A 13,791-nucleotide genomic window follows, 5' to 3' on the forward strand; every position below is an offset into this window, starting at 1 on the left:
ACATGTGATGGCGTGTATCCCCTGTACTGTACATGTGATGGCGTGTATACCCTGTACTGTACATGTGATGGCGTGTATCCCCTGTACTGTACATGTGATGGCGTGTATCCACTGTACTGTACATGTGATGGCGTGTATCCACTGTACTGTACATGTGATGGCGTGTATCCCCTGTACTGTACATGTGATGGCGTGTATCCACTGTACTGTACATGTGATGGCGTGTATCCCCTGTACTGTACATGTGATGGCGTGTATCCCCTGTACTGTACATGTGAGTGATGTATGTAGCGGTGGCGTGTATCCCCTGTACTGTACATGTGAGTGATGTATGTAGCGGTGGCGTGTATCCCCTGTACTGTACATGTGAGTGATGTATGTAGCGATGGCGTGTATCCCCTGTACTGTACATGTGAGTGATGTATGTAGCGGTGGCGTGTATCCCCTGTACTGTACATGTGAGAGGTGTATGTAGCGATGGCGTGTATCCCCTGTACTGTACATGTGAGAGGTGTATGTAGCGATGGCGTGTATCCCCTGTACTGTACATGTGAGTGGTGTATGTAGCGATGGGGTGTATCCCCTCTACTGTACATGTGAGAGGTGTATGTAGCGGTGGCGTGTATCCCCTGTACTGTACATGTGAGTGATGTATGTAGTGATGGCGTGTATCCACTGTACTGTACATGTGATGGCGTGTATCCCCTGTGCTGTACATGTGAGTGATGTATGTAGCGATGGCGTGTATCCCCTGTGCTGTACATGTGAGAGGTGTATGTAGCGATGGCGTGTATCCCCTGTACTGTACATGTGAGTGATGTATGTAGCGATGGCGTGTATCCCTTGTACTGTACATGTGAGTGGTGTATGTAGCGGTGGCGTGTATCCCCTGTACTGTACATGTGAGAGGTGTATGTATCGATGGCGTGTATCCCCTGTACTGTACATGTGAGAGGTGTATGTAGCGATGGCGTGTATCCCCTGTACTGTACATGTGAGTGATGTATGTAGCGATGGCGTGTATCCCCTGTACTGTACATGTGAGTGATGTATGTAGCGATGGCGTGTATCCCCTGTACTGTACATGTGAGAGATGTATGTAGCGGTGGCGTGTATCCCCTGTACTGTACATGTGAGTGATGTATGTAGCGGTGGCGTGTATCCCCTGTACTGTACATGTGAGTGATGTATGTAGCGATGGCGTGTATCCCCTGTACTGTACATGTGAGTGATGTATGTAGCGGTGGCGTGTATCCCCTGTACTGTACATGTGAGAGGTGTATGTAGCAGTGGCGTGTATCCCCTGTACTGTACATGTGAGTGATGTATGTAGCGATGGCGTGTATCCCCTGTACTGTACATGTGAGTGGTGTATGTAGCGATGGCGTGTATCCCCTGTACTGTACATGTGAGCGCTGTATGTAGCGGGGGTGTGTATCCCCTGTACGGTACATGTGAGAGGTGTATGTATCGATGGCGTGTATCCCCTGTACTGTACATGTGAGAGGTGTATGTAGCAGTGGCGTGTATCCCCTGTACTGTACATGTGAGTGATGTATGTAGCGATGGCGTGTATCCCCTGTACTGTACATGTGAGTGATGTATGTAGCGGTGGCGTGTATCCCCTGTACTGTACATGTGAGAGGTGTATGTAGCGATGGCGTGTATCCCCTGTACTGTACATGTGAGAGGTGTATGTAGCGATGGCGTGTATCCCCTGTACTGTACATGTGAGAGGTGTATGTAGCGGTGGCGTGTATCCCCTGTACTGTACATGTGAGTGATGTATGTAGCGGTGGCGTGTATCCCCTGTACTGTACATGTGAGAGGTGTATGTAGCGGTGGCGTGTATCCCCTGTACTGTACATGTGAGAGGTGTATGTAGCGGTGGCGTGTATCCCCTGTACTGTACATGTGAGTGATGTATGTAGCGGTGGCGTGTATCCCCTGTACTGTACATGTGAGTGATGTATGTAGCGGTGTCGTGTATCCCCTGTGCTGTACATGTGAGTGATGTATGTAGCGATGGCGTGTATCCCCTGTACTGTACATGTGAGAGGTGTATGTAGCGGGGGTGTGTATCCCCTGTACTGTACATGTGAGAGGTGTATGTAGCGATGGCGTGTATCCCCTGTACTGTACATGTGAGTGATGTATGTAGCGATGGCGTGTATCCCCTGTACTGTACATGTGAGTGGTGTATGTAGCGGTGGCGTGTATCCCCTGTACTGTACATGTGAGAGGTGTATGTAGCGGTGGCGTGTATCCCCTGTACTGTACATGTGAGAGGTGTATGTAGTGATGGCGTGTATCCCCTGTACTGTACATGTGAGAGGTGTATGTAGTGATGGCGTGTATCCCCTGTACTGTACATGTGAGAGGTGTATGTAGCGATGGCGTGTATCCCCTGTACTGTACATGTGAGAGGTGTATGTAGCGGTGGCGTGTATCCCCTGTACTGTACATGTGAGAGGTGTATGTAGCGATGGCGTGTATCCCCTGTACTGTACATGTGAGTGATGTATGTAGCGATGGCGTGTATCCCCTGTACTGTACATGTGAGCGATGTATGTAGCGGTGGCGTGTATCCCCTGTACTGTACATGTGAGAGGTGTATGTAGCGATGGCGTGTATCCCCTGTACTGTACATGTGAGTGATGTATGTAGCGATGGCGTGTATCCCCTGTACTGTACATGTGAGTGATGTATGTAGCGATGGCGTGTATCCCCTGTACTGTACATGTGAGTGATGTATGTAGCGATGGCGTGTATCCCCTGTACTGTACATGTGAGAGGTGTATGTAGCGGTGGCGTGTATCCCCTGTACTGTACATGTGAGTGATGTATGTAGCGGTGGCGTGTATCCCCTGTACTGTACATGTGAGAGGTCTATGTAGCGGTGGCGTGTATCCCCTGTACTGTACATGTGAGAGGTGTATGTAGCGATGGCGTGTATCCCCTGTACTGTACATGTGAGAGGTGTATGTAGTGATGGCGTGTATCCCCTGTACTGTACATGTGAGAGGTGTATGTAGTGATGGCGTGTATCCCCTGTACTGTACATGTGAGTGATGTATGTAGCGATGGCGTGTATCCCCTGTACTGTACATGTGAGAGGTGTATGTAGCGGTGGCGTTTATCCCCTGTACTGTACATGTGAGAGGTGTATGTAGCGGTGGCGTGTATCCCCTGTACTGTACATGTGAGAGGTGTATGTAGTGATGGCGTGTATCCCCTGTACTGTACATGTGAGAGGTGTATGTAGTGATGGCGTGTATCCCCTGTACTGTACATGTGAGTGATGTATGTAGTGATGGCGTGTATCCCTTGTACTGTACATGTGAGTGATGTATGTAGCGATGGCGTGTATCCCCTGTACTGTACATGTGAGTGATGTATGTAGCGGTGGCGTGTATCCCCTGTACTGTACATGTGAGTGATGTATGTAGCGATGTCGTGTATCCCCTGTACTGTACATGTGAGTGATGTATGTAGCGATGGCGTGTATCCCCTGTACTGTACATGTGAGTGATGTATGTAGCGGTGTCGTGTATCCCCTGTACTGTACATGTGAGTGATGTATGTAGCGGTGGCGTGTATCCCCTGTACTGTACATGTGAGAGGTGTATGTAGCGATGGCGTGTATCCCCTGTACTGTACATGTGAGAGGTCTATGTAGCGGTGGCGTGTATCCCCTGTACTGTACATGTGATGGCGTGTATGTAGCGGTGGCGTGTATCCCCTGTACTGTACATGTGAGTGATGTATGTAGCGGTGGCGTGTATCCCCTGTACTGTACATGTGAGTGATGTATGTAGCGGTGGCGTGTATCCCCTGTACTGTACATGTGAGAGGTCTATGTAGCGGTGGCGTGTATCCCCTGTACTGTACATGTGAGTGATGTATGTAGCGGTGGCGTGTATCCCCTGTACTGTACATGTGAGAGATGTATGTAGCGATGGCGTGTATCCCCTGTACTGTACATGTGAGTGATGTATGTAGCGGTGGCGTGTATCCCCTGTACTGTACATGTGAGTGATGTATGTAGCGGTGGCGTGTATCCCCTGTACTGTACATGTGAGAGGTGTATGTAGCGATGGCGTGTATCCCCTGTACTGTACATGTTAGTGATGTATGTAGCGGTGGCGTGTATCCCCTGTACTGTACATGTGAGTGATGTATGTAGCGGTGTCGTGTATCCCCTGTACTGTACATGTTAGTGATGTATGTAGCGGTGGCGTGTATCCCCTGTACTGTACATGTGAGTGATGTATGTAGCGGTGGCGTGTATCCCCTGTACTGTACATGTGAGTGATGTATGTAGCGGTGGCGTGTATCCCCTGTACTGTACATGTGAGAGGTGTATGTAGCGGTGGCGTGTATCCCCTGTACTGTACATGTGAGTGATGTATGTAGCGGTGGCGTGTATCCCCTGTACTGTACATGTGAGAGATGTATGTAGCGATGGCGTGTATCCCCTGTACTGTACATGTGAGTGATGTATGTAGCGGTGGCGTGTATCCCCTGTACTGTACATGTGAGTGATGTATGTAGCGGTGTCGTGTATCCCCTGTACTGTACATGTTAGTGATGTATGTAGCGATGGCGTGTATCCCCTGTACTGTACATGTGAGTGATGTATGTAGCGATGGCGTGTATCCCCTGTACTGTACATGTGAGTGATGTATGTAGCGATGGCGTGTATCCCCTGTACTGTACATGTGAGAGGTCTATGTAGCGGTGGCGTGTATCCCCTGTACTGTACATGTGAGTGATGTATGTAGCGGTGGCGTGTATCCCCTGTACTGTACATGTGAGTGATGTATGTAGCGGTGTCGTGTATCCCCTGTACTGTACATGTGAGTGATGTATGTAGCGGTGGCGTGTATCCCCTGTACTGTACATGTGAGAGGTCTATGTAGCGGTGGCGTGTATCCCCTGTACTGTACATGTGAGTGATGTATGTAGCGGTGGCGTGTATCCCCTGTACTGTACATGTGAGAGGTGTATGTAGTGATGGCGTGTATCCCCTGTACTGTACATGTGAGAGGTCTATGTAGCGGTGGCGTGTATCCCCTGTACTGTACATGTGAGTGATGTATGTAGCGGTGTCGTGTATCCCCTGTACTGTACATGTGAGAGGTGTATGTAGCGGTGGCATGTATCCCCTGTACTGTACATGTGAGAGGTGTATGTAGTGATGGCGTGTATCCCCTGTACTGTACATGTGAGTGATGTATGTAGCGGTGGCGTGTATCCCCTGTACTGTACATGTGAGTGATGTATGTAGCGGTGGCGTGTATCCCCTGTACTGTACATGTGAGAGGTGTATGTAGCGGTGGCGTGTATCCCCTGTACTGTACATGTGAGTGATGTATGTAGCGGTGGCGTGTATCCCCTGTACTGTACATGTGAGAGGTCTATGTAGCGATGGCGTGTATCCCCTGTACTGTACATGTGAGTGATGTATGTAGCGATGGCGTGTATCCCCTGTACTGTACATGTGAGTGATGTATGTAGCGGTGGCGTGTATCCCCTGTACTGTACATGTTAGTGATGTATGTAGCGGTGGCATGTATCCCCTGTACTGTACATGTGAGTGATGTATGTAGCGGTGGCGTGTATCCCCTGTACTGTACATGTGAGTGATGTATGTAGCGGTGGCGTGTATCCCCTGTACTGTACATGTGAGTGATGTATGTAGCGGTGGCGTGTATCCCCTGTACTGTACATGTGAGTGATGTATGTAGCGGTGGCGTGTATCCCCTGTACTGTACATGTGAGTGATGTATGTAGCGGTGGCGTGTATCCCCTGTACTGTACATGTGAGTGATGTATGTAGCGGTGGCGTGTATCCCCTGTACTGTACATGTGAGAGGTGTATGTAGCGATGGCGTGTATCCCCTGTACTGTACATGTGAGTGATGTATGTAGCGATGTCGTGTATCCCCTGTACTGTACATGTTAGTGATGTATGTAGCGGTGGCGTGTGTCCCCTGTACTGTACATGTGAGTGATGTATGTAGCGGTGGCGTGTATCCCCTGTACTGTACATGTGAGTGATGTATGTAGCGATGGCGTGTATCCCCTGTACTGTACATGTGAGTGATGTATGTAGCGATGGCGTGTATCCCCTGTACTGTACATGTGAGTGATGTATGTAGCGGTGGCGTGTATCCCCTGTACTGTACATGTGAGAGGTGTATGTAGCGGTGGCGTGTATCCCCTGTACTGTACATGTGAGAGGTGTATGTAGCGGTGGCGTGTATCCCCTGTACTGTACATGTGAGTGATGTATGTAGCGGTGGCATGTATCCCCTGTACTGTACATGTGAGTGATATATGTAGCGATGGTGTGTATCCCCTGTACTATACATGTGAGTGATGTATGTAGCGGTGGCGTGTATCCCCTGTACTGTACATGTGAGAGGTGTATGTAGCGGTGGCGTGTATCCCCTGTACTGTACATGTGAGAGGTGTATGTAGCGGTGGCGTGTATCCCCTGTACTGTACATGTGAGTGATGTATGTAGCGGTGGCATGTATCCCCTGTAGTGCTGGGCTATCCGCAGTGTCCTGTGTAGCCTCTGCACTGCAGATAACCCACCAGTGTGTGACAGTCAGTAATGGAAGTTGCTGGCGGAGGGGAGAGATGGCTGCGGCCTGTGATACACAGATCATTAACACAATTCCCCTGTGTCTTACATTGTATTCAGGGTAAGTAGAGGGGCTCCAGAGTTTACCCCATTAATCTACCAGCCCCCTCAGGTAGGGGATGAAATGTCCTTTCTAGAATTCCCTATTTTATGAGAAATCCCATCCATTTACATGTAAACAAATCCATATTTTAGTAGAGATAAGTCAAGTCTAGAGGCTCTTCAAACGCCAATACATGTTTTAAATGTATCTAGAAACTTGCTGCTCCTGTTCACATCCTGCAGATCACAGAACCACAAGTATTATGATCTAAAAGATGAGATTCTTGTCTTTAATATGACACCAGAATGACAGAAAAGATCTCTCTCTATCTGCAGCCTCCAAACTTGACTCATCTTGGGTAAATATGACTCTTCTCTGCTTATTTCCTCATGACTTTGGAAAAAATTATTATAGGTAAATGGGAGAGATTCACATAGAAGAATTTCATACCTGACCTTAGGGGGGTAGTAGATTAATGGGGTAAAATCTGATGACAGATTCCCTTTAATTCACTCCCATCATAACCAATTTACAACTTCCTCCCTTTAAGCTCAGACTACATAGCGATGTTGACCACGGCCTTCGCTACATTCATCACCACTAATATAAATTAACATGGACGTGACGATCCAAGACTGATTTTTTGGGGGATCATTGTGTCAGGATCACAGCTTGAATGAATTCCTATAACAAGAATATTTACATGGATCTGCCGCTTATGGAAGGAAATAAGTTAAAACCCGGTTTCCTCATCGCATATTAATAGTGTTTCATAAATGGCAACCTGACTTTCTTGTAAGGTCCCTTTTAGGAGGTGAGAGGTGAGCGCTGGTTCTGAGATTCAGGTTTTTCAAGAGTAGCGGGTGAAGACAGAGTATATGAGAACAGTGTATAGGGGCTATAGATACTATATACAGCGCTATCCAAATTATACTTATCTGTACTCAGGTATGTGGACTGACCTGAAAAGCCAGAAATCTGTGCAGTGCAAAGACTATAAAGGAAATAGTGGAATGTTATGTGAGGAGAGGAATGACAGCTCAGTACTAAACACTATAGTATATGTAATAGTAAGTAGTCTGGATGCCAGGACCCCCTTCCAGGACGCCAGGACCCCCTTTACAATCTAGGGCCTTCAAAAACAGTATAAGAACACATAGGATCCTGCTCTATTAGAGGCCTCCATGATGAGCTGTCCCTCTGGAGAACCTGGCACGTCCATGCACTGCTCAGACAACTCCTTTACTGCACAATTACTTAAATATCCCCAGGCCATTATTTCAGGCACTGAGGTGTACTGCAGGAGGAACAAACTAATCCCATCTGCACCGCAGCTACACTTTATATATCACCAATCCGCAGTAATGGGGGGACCGCGATGGGCACTACACTCACGCCGCATTACAGAAATGAATGTATGAAGAGATGGAAACCTCTCCATACATATGGAGGATGGCTAGGAATTTACTTTATAGATTATGTCATCTTAATTCAGGGGGAGGGGTGAGCATGGAGACCTCATAAAACCTATAACAAAGACGACTACTTTACTAGACAATTCCACATTTTACATATCCTCAGGCCATAATTTCAGGCATACCTCTGAAAAACCAAACTAATGCCATCTGCATGGCAGCTAGACCTTATATATCACCTATCCGCAGTAATGGGGGGACCACAATGGGCACTACACTCACGCCAAGTTACAGAAATGACTATATGAAGAGACAGGAACCTCTCCGTACATATGGTGGTAGGCAGGTGGTTAAGAATTTACTTTATAGATTATGTCACCTTCATTTAGGAGGATAGGTGAGCATGGAGAACTTGTACAGTAGATAACCACTATTATACACCCTATTAGTGAATCCTGAAGTCTCCTATTCAGGAAAGTGGTCACATGGCCGGATTGCGGAGCGATTATAAAGAGCCTCTTGCTCTAGAGGATGTGTCCTGTCCTGCTTGACAAAGACAACCCATTATTATGAATGGATACTATGTAGTGCTTCGTGTCCCCTGTGCTACTACTGATGGGAACCTAAACATTTACTACTATGGGTGATAGACCTGCATTTGGGATCCATATTACGTGTTATGCACCCATGTTGCACCACCGATTTTACATACACAAGTTGTGCTGTTGTATTACAGAGATACTTTCTCCCGGAAGCAATGTTACCCGGGGCAGCACTATATTTCTATACGTAGACTGAGCCTGTATTATGGACCCGGCATTGATGGATGCATCTAATTTTTCTTCCCTAATTTTTTTTTAGAAATGCCCTCATTCCTGACCACATGGCTCATTAGGGCTAATGTTAAGCTATTACACCCGAGTCGTCTGTAGTGTGTGAGATGGCAGCGCTACTGCCGCTGTGGGGTCATCTGAGGTGCACAGCATTGGAGAGCTAATTGCTTCAAGTCTTAATAACTACAAATCGCCGTAGCCGGATCCAAAGATCAAAGAGATCCTTTCTCCTGGTTACACTGAAATCCAAAATTGCTCTATTAAGTAATAAGTGCAGTACTGTAATAACTCATCCGCAGCGATGGATTACACCTCCCTATGAGAGTTGTGATAAGCTGTAAATCAAGGCTCCCAGGACTCAGAGCCTGAGTGGGGCCCAGTGACCCTTATGGCCCATAATAGGACAAAGGAATTACAAAGGATATTTGAGGCTGACCTGTGATCACATGACCACCAAGTGTCAGGGGCCCACCAGAAGATCCTCCGATCCTATGGAAGGCCAGTCCGATTCTTCCCAGGTGCAGCACAGAGATCTATGTGATGGAACTATACCTCCATATAGGATTTATAGTCCAATCCTAAGCATCTAATAGCTGGGTTTCACATGTATATTTGATTTTAGCTAAAAGAGGAGGTTTAGGGTAGTATAGAGGTAAAACACCGGTGCCTCTAATGCTTTTTATTTTGCATTTAAGCTTATAAGTTATCATTTTACATGACTTAATAACTCTTTGCTGCGTCCCCTGGCCCTTGCTGTCAGCGATCCCTCTACAAGGAGTGAGTATGTGTATTCCGGAGGCCGTCTCCCGCCCAGTGTACACGACATAGCTTTTCTGTGACTGTTCCAGGAAGTCAGAGGATCCCTTTTGTTCAGCTTCTCTGAGGCGCAGGAAGGTAAATAGGCTGCACATATATTACTGTGTGTTCTGGTACATACGTGTAAACCCACTTAACTAACACAACACTAACACCTTCACTGCCAGACTGGCGGCAGGACGTGGCGCAATGGATGTGATGCTTGGACACCAGGACACTATAATTAGGCTTCCTGCTCAGTGCCCTGACTGTACATGTATCATAATATACATAGATGACAACTGCAGGTTTTGCAGGGAATATTTAAAGCGTTTGTCCACATTCTGCAAATGATTGATATTTATTTTGTGTTATGAAAAGTTATACAATTTCCCAATATGCTTTCTGTATCAATTCCTTGCAGTTTTCTAGATCTCTGCTTGCTGTCTTGCTATTTCCGATTTGTGCCAATTTTCCCTGAATTGCCTTGGGATTTTGGCACACGCGATCGGATTGTGGCACATCGGCACCGGCATGCACGTGACGGAAATCGGGGGGCGTGGATTCGGAAAAACCGCCGTATTTTAAAAAAAAAAGTGTTGCTTGACACGCGCTTACCTGCACACAGTGAACTTCAGTGAACTCCGACGGAATTCAGCGCAGCAGCGACACCTAGTGGACATCAGGGGAACTACCTTAGTGAATCGCCGGAAGACCCGAATCCTCCACATAGAACAGCAAGCAGAGATCTAGAAAACCGTAAGGAAAGAAAGTATATTGGAATATTAAAGGGGTTTCCCACGAACTAAAGTTAGGCCCTATCCACAGGATAGGGCCTAACTTGCTGATCGGTGGGGGTCTCAGTGCTGAGACCCCCACAGAGAGCAAAAACGAGGACCCCTCGCCGCTTTGTCAGACTAATGGAGCAGACGGCCGCACATGACCATTCTGCTCCATTAATCTTTATGGAGCTGACGGAAATTGCTGAGCGCTGCGCTCACCGATCTCAGCTCCATAGAGATTACTGGAGCAGAGCGGTCATGCGCGGTCGTCTGCTCCATTAGTCTGACGGAGCGATGAGGGGTCCAATGGACTCCCACTGATCAGCAAGTTAGGCCCTATCCCGTGGATAGGGCCTAACTATAGTTTGTTGGAAAACCGCTTTAATGGTGTAAGTCTCTTGTTCAGGATATTTTAGTAGAAAGTATATATCGGCTATATTTCCCGTGCTGAACATTGTGCTGGGACCTGGAATTGCAGAATTATAATCATCTATAATAATGGAGTCACTGCCTCCCTGGGAGGACTATGGTCCTGTGCCATAATCATATTCTCACTTCATGGGGAAGCAGTGACAGTGTATAAACCATTACAATGCTGTGAGTCCAGGGGACTAATGGCCGTCGTATGGTCTATATTTCACTGCTCAGTGATTGCTACCATGTTCTCCTGCAGACTATAGTTATTTGCTGCAGAAGGTTGCAGCAGGACACAATGTCACTATAAGATTACACCTCCTTCTTTTGGCTTGTGATAGAATAGGCTCCTGGGATGTCTCCATACTCCTCCTGTCGGCTCTGAATGACCACATATGGCAATGTCTGTTTTATTGTTTGGCTGGGAAGTTCTCTGTCTATGATGTTATGCAGAGGGTGAAAATAGTGTCCTACTGACTGGACCCAGATTGCATGTTTTATCTTCATTGCATGTTATTAGGATACGTCATTACCTTACACTTACTGATCCTGACAGTGAAGTGACGGCATGGTTTAGTGTTTATATATAAGGGAATCTCGGCTGCCTCTGTGCAGGGGATGGTGTGGTACATTATTGGCGCTGCAGCCTCTTCATCCTCAGGAGGACATAGTGATAGCCTGTCACCTCATATAATGGAAGTATTTTTATAGATTCCAGGAGTATAGGCCACAGATCTACATGTAGCAAGCTGAGAACTCAATTTTTACTATGCTACGACATATACTGTGGTAAGGAGAGTTTAAAGAAAAGGAAAGCACAACAGTAGGAGAATATCTTCTTATTGACTATGGAGGGACATCATATTTCGGAGTAATCGGCTATGAAACCAACACTGAAGAAACCAATACTGTGTAATAGTCATAGAGCGTCCTATACCGGGGACGATTTCTCAGTGTCTGATGATTTCTGTCACATAATTACATTATTTGGTGTGACTTTACAACTGGTATTAGTCTACACCAGACAATGTGGTGACATTTCGGCACACAACTTAGGATGCACCCATTACCCATAAATCAATGCCTTTTCCCTCCAAGCTTTGTTTACTTATTTGTACAAGTCATAAAAGTGACCGGCTAAAACACTTTAAAAAATGTGCCCCAGAGCAGGTCAGAGCAGTTTTTTGGCACACAGTAAATCACAGTAAGTGTGTAAAGTTTTAGTTTATCTCCCCTGGTATGTCTCTGTACAAAATCATAGATACAAATGATAGCATGCACCTATAGTTAGACAGTCAGTGAGATCCAAAAGGGTTGGATCTTGTGTCTAACAGAGTCGCTGTAAAAAAGATGCATTAGAGGGGGTTTCCCATATAGACTATTTATGCCATATCCACAGAATGGGGGTTATTACAATGCCTTCTCCGACGGAGACAGTATGTAAGAAGCCCCATTGTTTCTGTCTCGTGGTCCACTTTGGGTGTGATGGAGATTGGGACACCCCGGCCACTGTATTTAGTACAGTCTCTGATGGAAAACCAACAGGAATCTCCACCAATTCTGACCTGGTCGGCACAGATGTGACCTGCCAGAGAGTCTCTTAGTTGATCCAGCACGCCGTGCACTGGCGCCAGTCTTCATAGATTCCCCCCAATGTGTCATAAATAGATGTGGATCCTATCGCTGGAGCCTGAAGGGGGTCTATTAAGTGTCTTCCTAAAGCCGGACTGAGGTGAGAGTGTGCTGTTCATGGGTTTGTCGCTCCCATAGAGATGAATGATGAGTGGCCGCTCATGCACACATTCCCGTTCAGCCTGGCTGCAGCGAGGGTGTGAGCTTTCTTGCAATAAATCCTTTCTGACTGGTTACACATGGGTTGGTATTGTGGCAAATAATGTCTGAATACAGTGAACTAATCCTATCCACACATTGGGCAGATCTATCTTTTTATTAGCGTTTTTTTTTTTTGGCTTTCCTTTTTGCTTTTTTTTTTTTTTTGCTTGGTTTTCGTGCTTTGTGCCAAATTCATCTTTGATTTGCTCCTAAAAAGTAGCAAAAACACTCCAGTCCCCACTGGGTGTAGGAAACTGGCAAAGGTTGCACCAAAAATTGTGTACAATTTCAGAAATTGCGCAAAGATTTGACTAAAGGGAAATTGCCTATAGAGGAATCAAAGAGCAGAAGTGCTCAAGAAAAAAACATAGGCACAAATTGCAGGTATAAGATACATCTGCCCTATTGTGTGCAGCAGAGGTGCACCTTCACAACACTGAACCTGAAAGCCTCACAGAAGCCATCAATTTTTTTTACTTTTTTTTTTTTAGTCTGAATATCAGGAATGAAAATTATGGGGCACATTTACAGTGCAATCTGTACTGTATGCAGTATGCCTGTGTAATGTGCAGGCGGCGCCAGATTCAGGATTTCTGGCACCAGTTCTTCATGAATCTAGCTCCCCCTTCAGTGCTCTGACAGAATGCACCACTTTTTTTTTGGTGCACCTTTAACATAGGGCGTGCAACACAATTCTGTCGGACTTTGCATGTTAAATCTGACACGAGGTCCAACTGAGCTCGGGAACGCCCCCTTCAGTGCAGACATTTGTGTCGCCTGAAGAATAGTGCAACCACAAAAGGGTGTCCTGCAACACAAATTTGGTGCAGGCACTTCTTAAATATTGGTGCAAACGGTATGCACTAGAAAGAACATGCAGAGGTCGACAGAACACTGGTGCACAGCCCTTCGTAAATGTGCTGCTGTGTGCCTAACCTGTCTATGTCCCACCAAAAGAGAAGGTCCCATTCAAATACTGTCCTCCATACAGCAGCTTATCTAATGACAAGAGAAAGTGATT

The 13,791-nt window shown here is 46.5% G+C and overlaps 1 protein-coding gene across 1 annotated transcript in view; it reads left to right on the forward strand.

The window, feature by feature from the left end:
- Positions 1-9,774: 9,774 nt before the first annotated feature.
- Positions 9,775-13,791, forward strand: part of DNASE2 (deoxyribonuclease 2, lysosomal) — a 38,455-nt gene continuing 34,438 nt past the window's right edge. Inside the window, exon 1 of the mRNA XM_072149643.1 lies at positions 9,775-9,840. The gene's annotated coding sequence lies outside the window, so the exon portion shown is untranslated. The remainder of the gene's footprint in view (positions 9,841-13,791) is intronic.

Source organism: Engystomops pustulosus, chromosome 4, assembly GCF_040894005.1.
Source record: "Engystomops pustulosus chromosome 4, aEngPut4.maternal, whole genome shotgun sequence".
Classification (NCBI taxonomy): Eukaryota; Metazoa; Chordata; class Amphibia; order Anura; family Leptodactylidae; genus Engystomops; species Engystomops pustulosus.